Source organism: Carex rostrata, chromosome 30 (genome assembly GCF_964058835.1).
Source record: "Carex rostrata chromosome 30, lpCarRost1.2, whole genome shotgun sequence".
NCBI lineage: Eukaryota > Viridiplantae > Streptophyta > Magnoliopsida > Poales > Cyperaceae > Carex > Carex rostrata.
The window spans coordinates 1,813,724-1,826,865 of NC_135947.1; positions in this window are offsets into that span (position 1 = coordinate 1,813,724).

The following is a 13,142-nucleotide window of genomic DNA, read 5'->3' on the forward strand; positions in this document are numbered from 1 at the left end:
TTTGTCACCAAAGCACATGGGTGATGTTTGATTGAGGCCTTAATTGCTAAGATTAAGGAGATATAACTTAATTATTATATAGATCGATTTAAATTATTTATGTTTGATTGAAGTCATGACTTGAATTATTTCTTATTTAGTTAGAATTTGTGGTTTAATCATAGCTTAAATTGATTATTTTTGTCTCCTTTCTATACTGTTATATTTAAAAATTATATTTTAAATAGAATAACTAATTTACATAATATGAGATAAAATGTCATCCTGTTAAAAATTTAAAGGTATCAACATGTAACTTAAAAAAAATTGACAATTAAATTAAAATAAATCGTAGTATTAATTAATTTATATTCCAAAAATAATACTAAATTGGCAATCAAACTAAATTCAAATTGACTTGGTCAACTAAGAAAATAAGTAAATAACAGTAAATAAATTACTTACACTCAACTGATAAATAAAAATTATCAACTATAATAAAAAACCTACTTTATATTCTCAAAAAGGAGGAATTAAACTTATTAGAATCTTTATCCCCTCAGTTTATCTAACGGTACAATTAGGACCGGATATAAGAGTACAATTAGAAAATATAAACTGTTCTTTAACTATGGCACAAATCTCATAATACTTTTTAATTCTGCAAATACATTTACAAAAGACATCGTTCTTTGTTCCGATTTTTTTATATATATCCAAAAATTAAATCAAATTACAAAAAATAACCGAAGCACCGTTGAATTTCGATTATTACCCAATCCGGTTATCCAATAACCGGATTTGATAGAAATGTTCGGTTATCCACTCTCCGGACTCAAAATGCACAAATCCGGTTAATGGTTAACCGGATTTGTGCATTTTGCTTTTTTTTTTTTTTTTTTTTTAAAACAGAAATTTTTTATTTATTTTTTGTATTAAAATATTAGAAATATTGAATATATTTCTTTGAAAATAGATAGAATACAATATAATTTGATTTATTAGAAAGACTGCAACAAATAACCCGGATCAATATTTTTCAGATCGGATTTTTCGCGGCTGTAAGAAAAATTAATATATTTCTTTATGTGTTATTGGAAAAAAATAAAAATAATTAGATTCTGAGTTATTGATCCCGGTTCAAAAGTCACTTCTACGTAATTCAGAAAATATTGTGATCCTTCTAGTACATTTAATTTATAAAAAGTTGTATCTATTTTTGAAAAAAATCAAAAACTTTAATTTATTTAATTATTATTTTTCAAAAAGAATTCTCAAAATAGATATAACTTTTTATAAATTAAATGTACTAGAAAGGTCACAATATTTTCTGGATTACCTAGAAGTGACTTTTGAACCGGGATCAATAACTCAGAATCTAATTATTTTTATTTTTTTCTAATAACACATAAAGAAATATATTAATTTTTCTTACAGCCGCGAAAAATCCGATCTGAAAAATATTGATCCGGGTTATTTGTTGCAGTCTTTCTAATAAATCAAATTATATTGTATTCTATCTATTTTTAAAGAAATATATTCAATATTTATAATATTTTAATACAAAAAATAAATAAAAAATAAAAAATTTCTGTTTTAAAAAAAAAAAAAAAAAAGCAAAATGCACAAATCCGGTTAACCATTAACCGGATTTGTGCATTTTGAGTCCGGGGAGTGGATAACCGAACATTTCTATCAAATCCGGTTATTGGATAACCGGATTGGGTAATAATCGAAATTCAACGGTGCTTCGGTTATTTTTTGTAATTTGATTTAATTTTTGGATATATATAAAAAAATCGATTCTTTGTTACTTCTATACTGAGGGATGCCTCAACTTAAGCCATCTCTCAAATTACTTTAGACATTTGACAATACCCGGGCGGGTCAAACCCGGTCCAGTCCGCTCGTGCCCGTTACCCGACCGAACCGTGCCCGGATATGCACGGGTACACGGGTTCGGGTATGAAAAGGATCGGACCCGGTTTTTTAGGCAAAAACCCGCGTGAACCTGGACCAAATTGAACCCGTGCCTGTCCGGACCGGTCTGTGAACCCGTGCCCGTTGTACTCGTGCCCGTGTACCCGTGTACCCTATACCCGTTGTACCCGTTTTTTTTTTTATTTCAAAATTTTTCAAATTCCCCCCCCCCGCCCCAACGGTACAAAACCCGGACCGGCCGGATCCTACCCGTGCCCGTACTCGTCCTTACCCGGATTTGACATTTTAAAAAAAAAAAATTTTAATTTCATTCCCACCCAATCAAACCTTTATAAATATACATCCATCTCCCTCAATATTTTCACATCTAATTCTCTCATTCTCTCAATATTTTCATCTCTCAATCTCAATCTCAATATTTTTATTATTCTCAATTTTATATTTATTGTTAAAAAAAAATAGTTGTAAATTTAATTCATTCTACAAATACGCAAACGAAATTACGAAGTTTGGCACATCCCGCAAGATTTTCTCGCGAGATTTAAAGGTTACATTTATTTCATGTTAGATTAATTTATTTTTATAGAGTAATTTAAAATTTAAATTTAATGTTATATTTATTTTTTGTTAGATTTATTTTTGTAGAAAAATTTAGAATTTAAATTGAATGTTAGATTTAGTTTATGCTAGATTTATTAAATGTGAAGTAATTAGATTTGTTTGATTTATTTTATGTTAGTTTTGTTAGATATGTTAAGTAATTAGATTTGTTAGATTTATTTTATGTTAGATTTGTTAGATTTATTCAATATGTTAGATTTATTTAGTTTATGTTAGATTTGTTAGATTTATTCAATATGTTAGATTTATTTAGTTTATGTTAGATTTGTTAGATGTAAAATAATTATATTTGTTTTGAATATGTTAGATTTTATTTTTGAAATTCGGATTTATTTTTAATAGGTTAAAAAAATATGTTAGATTTATTTTTTTGAAAGGTTAGATTCATTTTTGTGAATATGTGAAGTAATTAGATTTGTTTTGAATAGGTTAGATTGCTAAAAATGTTAGATTTATTTTTTGAATATGTTAATTAGATTTATTTTTGAATATGTTATATTTCATTTTTTTTAATTCGGATTTATTTTTAATAGGTTAAATAAATAGGTTAGATTTATTTTTTGAATATGTTAAGTAACTTTATTTAATTTTGAATAATTTAGATTTTATTTTTCAAATTTGAATTTATTTTTAAATAGGTTAAAAAAATAGGTTAGATTTTATTTTTCAAATTGGGATTTATTTTTGTATAGGGTAGATTTATTTTAAAATTCGGATTTATTTTGATTTTAAATGTTATATTCATTTTTAAATATGTTAGATTTTATTTATAATGTTAGATTTATTTTTGAATAGATTAGATAATTAGAAATCTTTGAATGTTAGAAATATTTTTGAATATGGTTAGAATATTAGATTAAAATTTGTTGAATGTTAAAATTTAAATATGTTATATTAGATTTATTTTGAATATGTTAGATTTATTTTTGAAAATGTTAGATTTATTTTTAAATAGATTAGATTTATTTTTGAAAATGTTAGATTTTTTTAAATTCGAATTTATTTTGATTTTGAATGTTAGATTTATTTTTAAATAAGTTAGATTTATTTTAAAAATGTTAGATTTATTTTGAATATGTTATATTTATTTTTAAACAGGTTAGATTTATTTTTAAAAAACAGAAATAAAAAACAGAGAAAAATATGCTGTTTCGGCCTCTGTTCCTGGCCGGAACAGTCCGTTTTGGCCTTTGCAGAAAATACAGCTTTTCTACAAACATCAAAACAGCCAGTTTTGGCCAGGAACAGAGGCCGAAACAGCATATTTGTCTCTGTTTTTTTATGTCTATTTTTAAAAATGCTTAGTGAATTTTTAATGTGTTAGGTGTATTTTAAAAATGCTAGATTTATTTTTAATGTGTTAGATGTATTTTAAAAATGCTAGATTTATTTTTTATTTATAATGTTAGATTTATGTTATGAATTCAAATGTATGTTAGAATTATTTTTCATATGTGATTACTTAGTTTTGTCTCTGAAATTCAAATGTAATATGTTAGATTTATGTTAAGTAATTAGATTTATTTTTTGAATAGGTTAGATTTTATTTTTAAATTCAGATTTATTTTGAATAGGTTAAATAAATAGATTAGATATATTTTTTGAATATGTTAAGTAATTTACATTTATTTTTTTTGAATAGGTTTAAAAAATGACAACTCCTCATCGCGATTCGGTGGAAGAATCCATCGCGAGAATGTGGGCTGAAATTTTTGGCCCCGATATGCCACCACCTAATTATCGACATAATTTTCTTGATAGTTCCTCCCAAATGCCACCACCTAATTATCCACAAAATTATCAAAGAAGGGACCAAATGCTACAACCAAATTATCAATAACCCCCCAAATTAGTGCACCGTATTATACTTTAAACGATCCAAACATTTTCATTCCACAAGAAACACATCAATCGACACCATCGCATGCATATGGAGGCACTTCTTTTGTATCATCGAGTCAATTCATTGCCCCTATTTCAGGTACTCCTTCAACAAGTGTCCCTGAAATTCAAGAAGAAGATGTCCCTCCTTCGACAAGTCCCCCCCCCCCCCCCCACAAGAACCAGCAGGAAAGAAGATTGGAAGAGCTCCCGAATACAATCAGTTGTGGTTCAGCTGGTATAAAGTGATCAAAGATGAGGATGGGTTTTTGCAAACCCTTGAATGTAAGGTAAAAAATTACAAGAGACCTTATTTTGTGTATAAACAAACTAGTGGTATGACCAGCTTTAAAAGACATGTCGAAATGCACAAAAGAAAGGGTGAGGTTCCAAGTGAAAATGCTGGACCGGGACAAATCCAAACCCTTGTGAACCCGGATGGTACCAGAACCAACTCAAAATATGATGAATCAAGAATTCTTAGTGAATTGGCCCAATACATTACCCACAAAGAACAACCAATAAGTATGGGTGGTTGCATGAGTTTTGCCCGGTTGGTCATTTGGGGTTGTGGTTAACCAATGTACAAGAGGATCCATCATAGAAAGATGGTTAGTGAAATAAAAAACCAGTTTTTCAATACAAAAAATGAGCTACGAGCTACATTTGCATATCAAAACAATAAGGTCTCAATTACCTCTGATATATGAACTGCGGTAAACATGGACTCGGGTACTCTTGTGTTACCGGGCATTGGATCGATGATCAATAGGTTTTACAAAAAAAGATATTAAGTTTTCAAGTGTTGGATTTCCCGCACACTACAAATGTAATTTTCAAATCCATTATTGAGATTTTACAAGAGTATAATTTTAAGAGGGATATGGATAACAAGATTTTTTCTATCTTATTCGATAATGCTAGCAACAATATAGCTTTAATTGAGATTTTTAAATTGTTACTAAACCCAATTATGAATGGTGCAATGTTTCACCAAAAGTGTGCTTGCCACATACTTAACCTCGTCGTGAAAGCGGGCCTTAAAACAGAAGCTGTAAACCTATTGATAATTAAATTTAAGGATGCTCTCAACCACATCGTTTCAAACCAAGAAAGAAAATAATGGTTTGCGTTGATGTGTGTCAACTATGGATTGAGCAAGTTGAGAGTACCTTGGGATATAGATACCGGTTGGAACTCTACCTATAGGTTTTTGAATCGATGCCTTCCTTACTCAGCTGTCATAGGGGAGTTTTTGAGAAGCTCCACCCCTGAGGGAATGGTATTGGAACCCACCAACAGGGAATAGGAGCAACTAGAAAGGCTTAGAAATTTTCTAGGAACCTTTTTTACAGCAATCGTCCAACTATCCTATTTGTACTCACCGACGTCATTTGAGTTGCTCAAACATCTCTATAGCATCTCCAAGGTGCATCGTGAATTGGAAGAAGCTGAAACCTACGATAAATCTCTCACGCCGGTCGTAGATGCCATGAAACAAAAATTTCTAAAATATTGGGAAGATGTATCCCTCCTGGCCATTATCACAAGCTGCCTCAACCCGGCATACGAGAAGTATTACACGATCAGAATCCTTGAAATGTACAAAAAGAATCTACATTTAGACAACATTGGAGTGGAGGCATATGTGAATTCGAAGTTCGATGAGATGTTTAACTTATACAACTCAAGAATGGGTGACAATCAAAACCCGTCTTCATCCCGTGCTGTCGCTAAGTAAGAATATAAATATGCATGTGTTTTTAATCTTTATTATTTATAATATCTACATTATTTGTCCACTAATTTTTTTTATTTTTAATAGTTCCACTTTGAGGAGCACTAGCAGTGGTGGATTGTTAGCAGATTTCCAGTCGGAGAGTGAACCGCACACATCCACAAACGAGTTATTGAGCTATATGTCGATGCTCAACGAAAATGAACACGTTGACATCATGGCATGGTGGAGGAGGAATGCAAGGGCCTATCCAACGCTGGCGATGATGGCCCGCGATGTATTTGCCGTGCCTGTGTCAACCATCCCTTTTGAAAGTTGTTTTAGTTCTGCGAACATGATCCTCTCCAATAAACACAGTAAGTTGGGTGCACATGTTTTTGAGAGACTTGTGTGCTTGAAAAATTAGATTGATGCTGAAAATCACAAACAACATCGAGATCAACAATCATCATCATTCGAAGTCAACACTGAAGAAAGCAGTATCGAGCCGCGACCCGGGGCTAATTCAGATTCAGACAATGAGGAAGAGAGCGAACAATGGTATATGAATCCAAATTTCTAGATAAGTAGTGTCGGTATAAATTTCTAACCTCTTTTAATCTTTATGGTTATTTTTTAAATTATAATTTTTAAACATTTCAATTAGTTTTTAAATTATTCATTTTAAAGAAGAATTACTAACAAAAAAAAAGTTAGAACTCCGCCTATGTTATTTTATATAGCCGGTTCCAAGCCCAAAATAAAGGAGGATGGTAACTTTTATTTTTTAATCTATTGTTTTAAAATAATTAATAATTATTTTTAAAGTAATTGATTTAAGAAATTTTTGATTTATATTTTATTGTTTTAAAGTAATTGATTTAAGATATTTTTTATTTATATTTTATATAACCTATTAAAAATAAATGAACGTTTAGAAAATATATTATCAATTTAAAAGGACATTTAAAAAATATATTATCAATTTAAAATGTAAACTAAAAATTTTGAGATATAAATAAATTATGAAACTATATAATTAGAATGAGAATTAAAAAAAATAAAATGACTAGTGCAAAGAAATAAATAAATAGATTTGTACTTAGCCGAATAAATATACAAATTTTCGCACGAATAATTTTTATATATAAGTTATAAATTTTATTTATTTAGGAATTATAAAGATGTGACTTGATAATTTTATGTATATACACACACACACACACTATTTGATATTGAACTATTCAGATTTTAAAAGTCGAATTATAAACACGTAATAATATTCGTATGCATTGTAATATTTTGCGAACCTTTGATTCGAAATTGGGACGAAAACATATTGTTAACAAATTAAATGAGTACATATTGAATTCTGGATTGTTTGAATCTTTGGATGCAACTCAACACTAATCTCGAAGCACCTAAAACTAGCCAAAAAAAAAGAAAAAAAGGAAAAAAACCCGGACTGGCCTACCCGTGAACCCGGACCACCCTGCCCCTGAACCCGAGACGGGCACGGGTTTGAAACGGACAGGGTAGTGTTTTTGAAAAAAAAAATCTATGAACCCGTACCTATTGTACCTGTGCTTGTTCTACTCGTCGCCGGCCATGGATTATACTCAAATTTGCCCGGCCCATTTGCAAACCACTAATTTACTTAAATTTAATTATACAAATCTAAAATCAACGACCCGATTTTGAACGGATGGCTTATGGAAAACCTAAAGCAACTAACTATTCAATAGTTAATGTCTCTAGTCTTCACGAAACAAATGCTTAAATTAAGAAATGGCAGGGGCCGCGCGAACGCGTACTGTTACACTTAGGGGCACCTCTAATTGCTCAAAAACTGAAATTAAATTGCAATTGAAAGTAAAAAGATGAGTTTTAGAGAAATTTGACACGCGGGGTGATAACGGAGTTCGGCAAAACAAAGGCCTACGTCTCCGGGGCTTCGCAACCTTGTGAGGTGCGCTTTTCTATTACCAAATACGAAAGGATTACAACTTGTGAACCGTTGAGCCCTTACACACCAAGCGGGAAGTCAAACGGCCAACTCAAAGAGATGAAAACAAGGTCTCGATTGTCTAGGAACACAAGAGAAACACTCAATAGATCACTCTAACCTAATCTATATCAAGATTAGTGAAGTAGGTTTGAAGTTGCTTGAGGGATTTTGAAGTTTTAAGCTCTCACAACAATGGAGTAGGCTAAGCTCTCAGAAAATCGCTTTTAAAATGATTAGGGTCGGCTAAGATATTTGGGAAGAGATCCTATCACTCTATTTATAGTGTCAGCTCAAAAATGAGCTGTTTGAAATAAAACGTTACCAATGTTTTATAAAACGTTACAACGTTTAATTCAAATGCGATTTTAGGGGTTTAATTCTCTGACAGCTTAGTAAAACGTTACCAACATTTTATAAAACGTTACAACGTTTTAACCTGTAAAAACTTGATCAAAATAGAAGTTATTTGAAGCTTAAATGTACTTAAAACGTTACAACGTTTTATAAATGTTACAACGTTTCTAGTTGGTACTGAACAGCTGTGCTTCAGTAGTTATGACGTTTGTAAAACGTCACAACGTTTGTATAACGTTATAATGCTGTAACATAGTTTCTTCTTTTGATCAGTTTATTGTTTCAGACCAATGTAAAACGTTACAACGTTTTGAAAAACGTTACCAACGTTTTATCCCATTTTAATCAATCTCACACATACTTTACCAAGTTTCTGATTTTACAATTTGTATTCTTGATAAAAGTCTTCGTGATTTTTTCAGTCCAAGCATATTATACTGCAGTTCTTACTCTTCTTGGACCTACATAATATCAAAATAGAAGAAATCGTAAAATTCAATAATTGTATGTTTTTGCAAATTAGTCAAATAGACGTAAAAGATTATTGTACGAACAACAATCTCCCCCTTTTGGCGATTTGCAAAAATATACAATGTGAGTAAGTGCATAAATCAAAAATTTTCAAAAATTAGTTTACCCAATTTTGATTTTGCATGTTAAGCCCATTTGTACCAATTTCTCCCCCTTTTTGGAAATCGACGAAAGGGTGAAAAATTAGCACTAATTTAAAGTGCTCTCCCTCAAATTATGCACTATAACAACAATAATTTACAAACAGAATAAGATTGAGTGCATAACTCTAACATGCATGACACTTCAATTACAATTCACCACATCAAATTATGCATATCAATATGCATAAACCATGCATATAAAACATTTCAATTCATGCAATCCAAGCAATTCAATACAACTTGTCAAGGCTCCAAGATATCCAATTGGACATATTCAAACAATTTTGCAATTTTGCAATATATCCCCTAACTAGTTAGCAATTCATACACCACATTTAAAACATCTACATCTCATACATATTCACACCAAATTTCCAATAACGAAATTCAAGCAATTCATGCAATTCATGCAATTCAACTAAATTAAACTAGTTCAAAGCAATACTTCACCAATTCAACAATTTAAACTAACAATTCAACAATTCAAGTTAAACATGCAACTAACAAACAATTCATGCAACCAACAAACAATTCATGCAATTAAGCATATTAACCAAATTAGCAAGTTTTTAGTTTTTTTTTTTAAAAATTGTCCGATCACTCGTCATTCATGGGGTCGTTTGGTGCATCGGGCACTTGTTCTTCTTCTTCACCTGCATTTTCAAGATCCTCTTCCTCATCTTCCAGATCTTCTTCCTCAACAAGATTCTCACGTGCTCGTGCCGGGCTTCCCGAGGGACCATATTGCTTGATAAAGCGATTCAAGAGACTGGATTGTGCTTCATCAAGCACATTGAGAGCTCGAGCATGTGCTCGCAGTTGTTTCCTTATCTTCATTTGCCCCTTTTCCAGATTATCGAACCTCCTTAGCGTTGCTTGATGATTTTGTTGAATCTCAAGGCTTTGAGCATGCATTTGTTGGCATAACCACAACATTTGTGCTTCTTGGCCTTGTGGAGGAACGAACGCACTCGCTTGTTGAACAAATGCACCCGCTTGTGGCATGTACTGTGGTTGAGGTTGAGGTTGAACCTGGGCCACTTCTTCTTCCGGATCCCAATATTGATTGGGTAAGGCTTCCGGATGGTTTATCCACTTGTTGATGTCTCTTGCATCAGGTTCGTAGCGCCTCAGACCCGAGGATGAATGACCATGAACCCACCCGATTTTGGTTAGGTGATCAACCAAATTAGTCGGGAAGGAGACTTCTGCTTCTTCAGGTATTTGAATACCATTGAGGCGGATGATTTTGTGAATGAGATGGGCATAGGGTAGAGAATGGACCGTGGTTGAAAATGCACCACTTATATGACGAAGAAAGATGTAGGGTATGTTGATGCTCTTTCCATCCAATTGAATAAGGTGACGAAGAAAGTACATGGGTCCCCACTCAAGATTGGTTTTGATTGTGACTTTGGGCATGAGAATGTTGTTGATGAAGAGGAAGAGTAACCGATGTAGGGATGGAAGGTGAGAAACATAGATTGCTGCTCCGGCTATGTTGGTTCGGTCAAACCATTTCTTATACTCACTTGAGGTACCATCGGCATAAAAAGGCCAACTCCTCAAGGGATAGGTTTCCTCCCCGTCATTCTGAACCCCAAGCCATTGAGCCACATTACCCAGAGAAAGTGCAATTTCTTGCCCGCCTACCCAAGAAGTGATCATGAAGGTTCATCTTGGGTTTTGATGTTTGCATAGAATGTGCGGGTTAGAAGATGGGTGTACGGTTCATTACAACTCACAATAGGTTCCCAACCCCAATGATTCACATAGTCAATTATCTTGTCATCTTCGGGTTGGGAGAAGGTAACCGTTGATTTGTCAAACCGGTAGCAATCGGTTATTTTCCTATTCATGAAAGACCCCACATAATTCTCATAGGCAACAATATCCCGAAACAGGTATCTATTTGACCGGTGAATTGTCCAGTTCGGTTCTAGGTTTCCCCCACTGTTTTGACCACCCTCCGGGTCCACACGGGGTCTTTTCTTACTACCCTTAGGAATAGCAGTTTTCTTTGGAGCCATTGGATTGAGTTTAAAGTGAAAGTTTACCGATTAAGAAGAGAAGCATGAAACCGAGAAGAGACGAACCCAAGAAGTGCAGTGGTGAAGCTGGATCGTCAATCCAACGGTCGGATCACCGGATTTGCGCCTAGGGTTTTGGTTAGGGTTTTGAAGAGAGAGAGATAGAGAGAGAGAAATGAGATTTTGTGAGTGGATTTGAGTAGAGAGAAGAGAGGAGAAGAGAAATCACAAAAAAATTATCGATTTTGTGATGTCGGTTAGCCTTGCAAGGAGAAGAATAGAGAGCGGCGGAGGAGGAAGAAAAGAGAAAAAGAGGAAGTAAGGGGTGCTTTGGAGAGAATAAGAAGGAAGGGACGGGTCCGGATCCAATATAACCCCTTTTTGCTATAAAACGTTACCAACGTTTGACAATCGTTACCAACGTTTGTTCAAAATACTGTGTTTTTTACCTAAAACGTTATGACGTTTGTGTAATGTTTGTGTAACGTTTTTGTGAAGCTTTCGGACTTTTGAAGTCTCACAAACCGTTACCAACGTTTGTAAAACGTTACAACGTTTTTATTTGTAATTTTTGTAATTTTGATCCATTTGTCAGATAACCGTTGTAACGCTTTATAAACGTTACCAACGTTTTGAATGAAACTTTTACAATGTTAGTCCCTTGTCAGATAAACGTTGCAATGTTTAAGAAACGTTATGTAACGTTTTTGTGAAGCCCTCGGACTTTTTGAAGTTTCATAAAACGTTACCAACGTTTCCCAATCGTTACAACACTTATATAGTGTAGTTTATCTCAAAATTTTGGCTAAGTATCAGAAGCAAAACGTTACAACGGTTTACTCAGTTTTTGTTAGAATATGAGCCTGATCTGTCTAAATCGTTACAATGGTTTCAAAAACGTTGTGTAACGTTTTTATGGTGCTCTCGGACTTTTGGAGTTTCATAAAAACGTTACCAACGTTTTCAAAAACGTTACCAACGTTTTCAAAAACGTTATAACGTTTTCAAAAACGTTACCAACGTTTTCAAAAACGTTATAACGTTTTGTTCCTGCAGAACAGTCTTTAAATGTACTATTTTGATTGCAATGAATTATTTTGAAATAAGTTATGAATATGTCTATTCTCTAAGTTCAAGCATGCCTAATTTAAATCTTAATTCATTGTGTTGTTGAGTATTTAGGGGTTTTGTGAATATATCGGTAATTTGTTCTTTGGTGTCGATATGTATGAGTTCAATTTCACCTTTTTCTATATGATCCCTAATAAAATGATGCCTTATCTCTATGTGCTTGGTTCTAGAATGAAGGACCGGATTTTTGGATATCATAATGGCACTAGTATTGTCACACATAATTGGAACGCTGCGGAAGCGAATTTCATAATCATTTAGGGATTGAATCATCCAAAGAATTTGTGTGCAACAACTACCGGCCGCTACATACTCGGCTTCCATTGTGGAAAGGGCAACCGAGGTTTGTTTGCGACTCGACCAAGATACAAGTGAACCACCAAGAAATTGGCATGTACCACTTGTGCTTTTTCTATCCATACGATCCCCGGCAAAGTCGGCATCGGCATATCCTATCAAGTCTAAATCTGATTGTTTGCCATACCATAATCCCAAATTTAAACTACCCTTGGTATATTTGAGAATTCTTTTAACGGCTTTCAAGTGCAATTCTTTGGGATTTGCTTGATACCTAGCACATAGACATACCGCAAACATTATATCGGGTCTACTAGCGGTTAAATAAAGTAGGCTACTTATCATAGCTCGGTATTGAGTGATGTCCACCGATGTACCATTTGAATCTGAGTCAAGATTTGCATTCGTAGCCATTGGAGTTTTGCTTGTATTGCTTTCGATCATCCCAAATTTCTTGATCAACTCCTTCGAATACTTGGTTTGGCTCACAAAAGTGTCATCCATGAGTT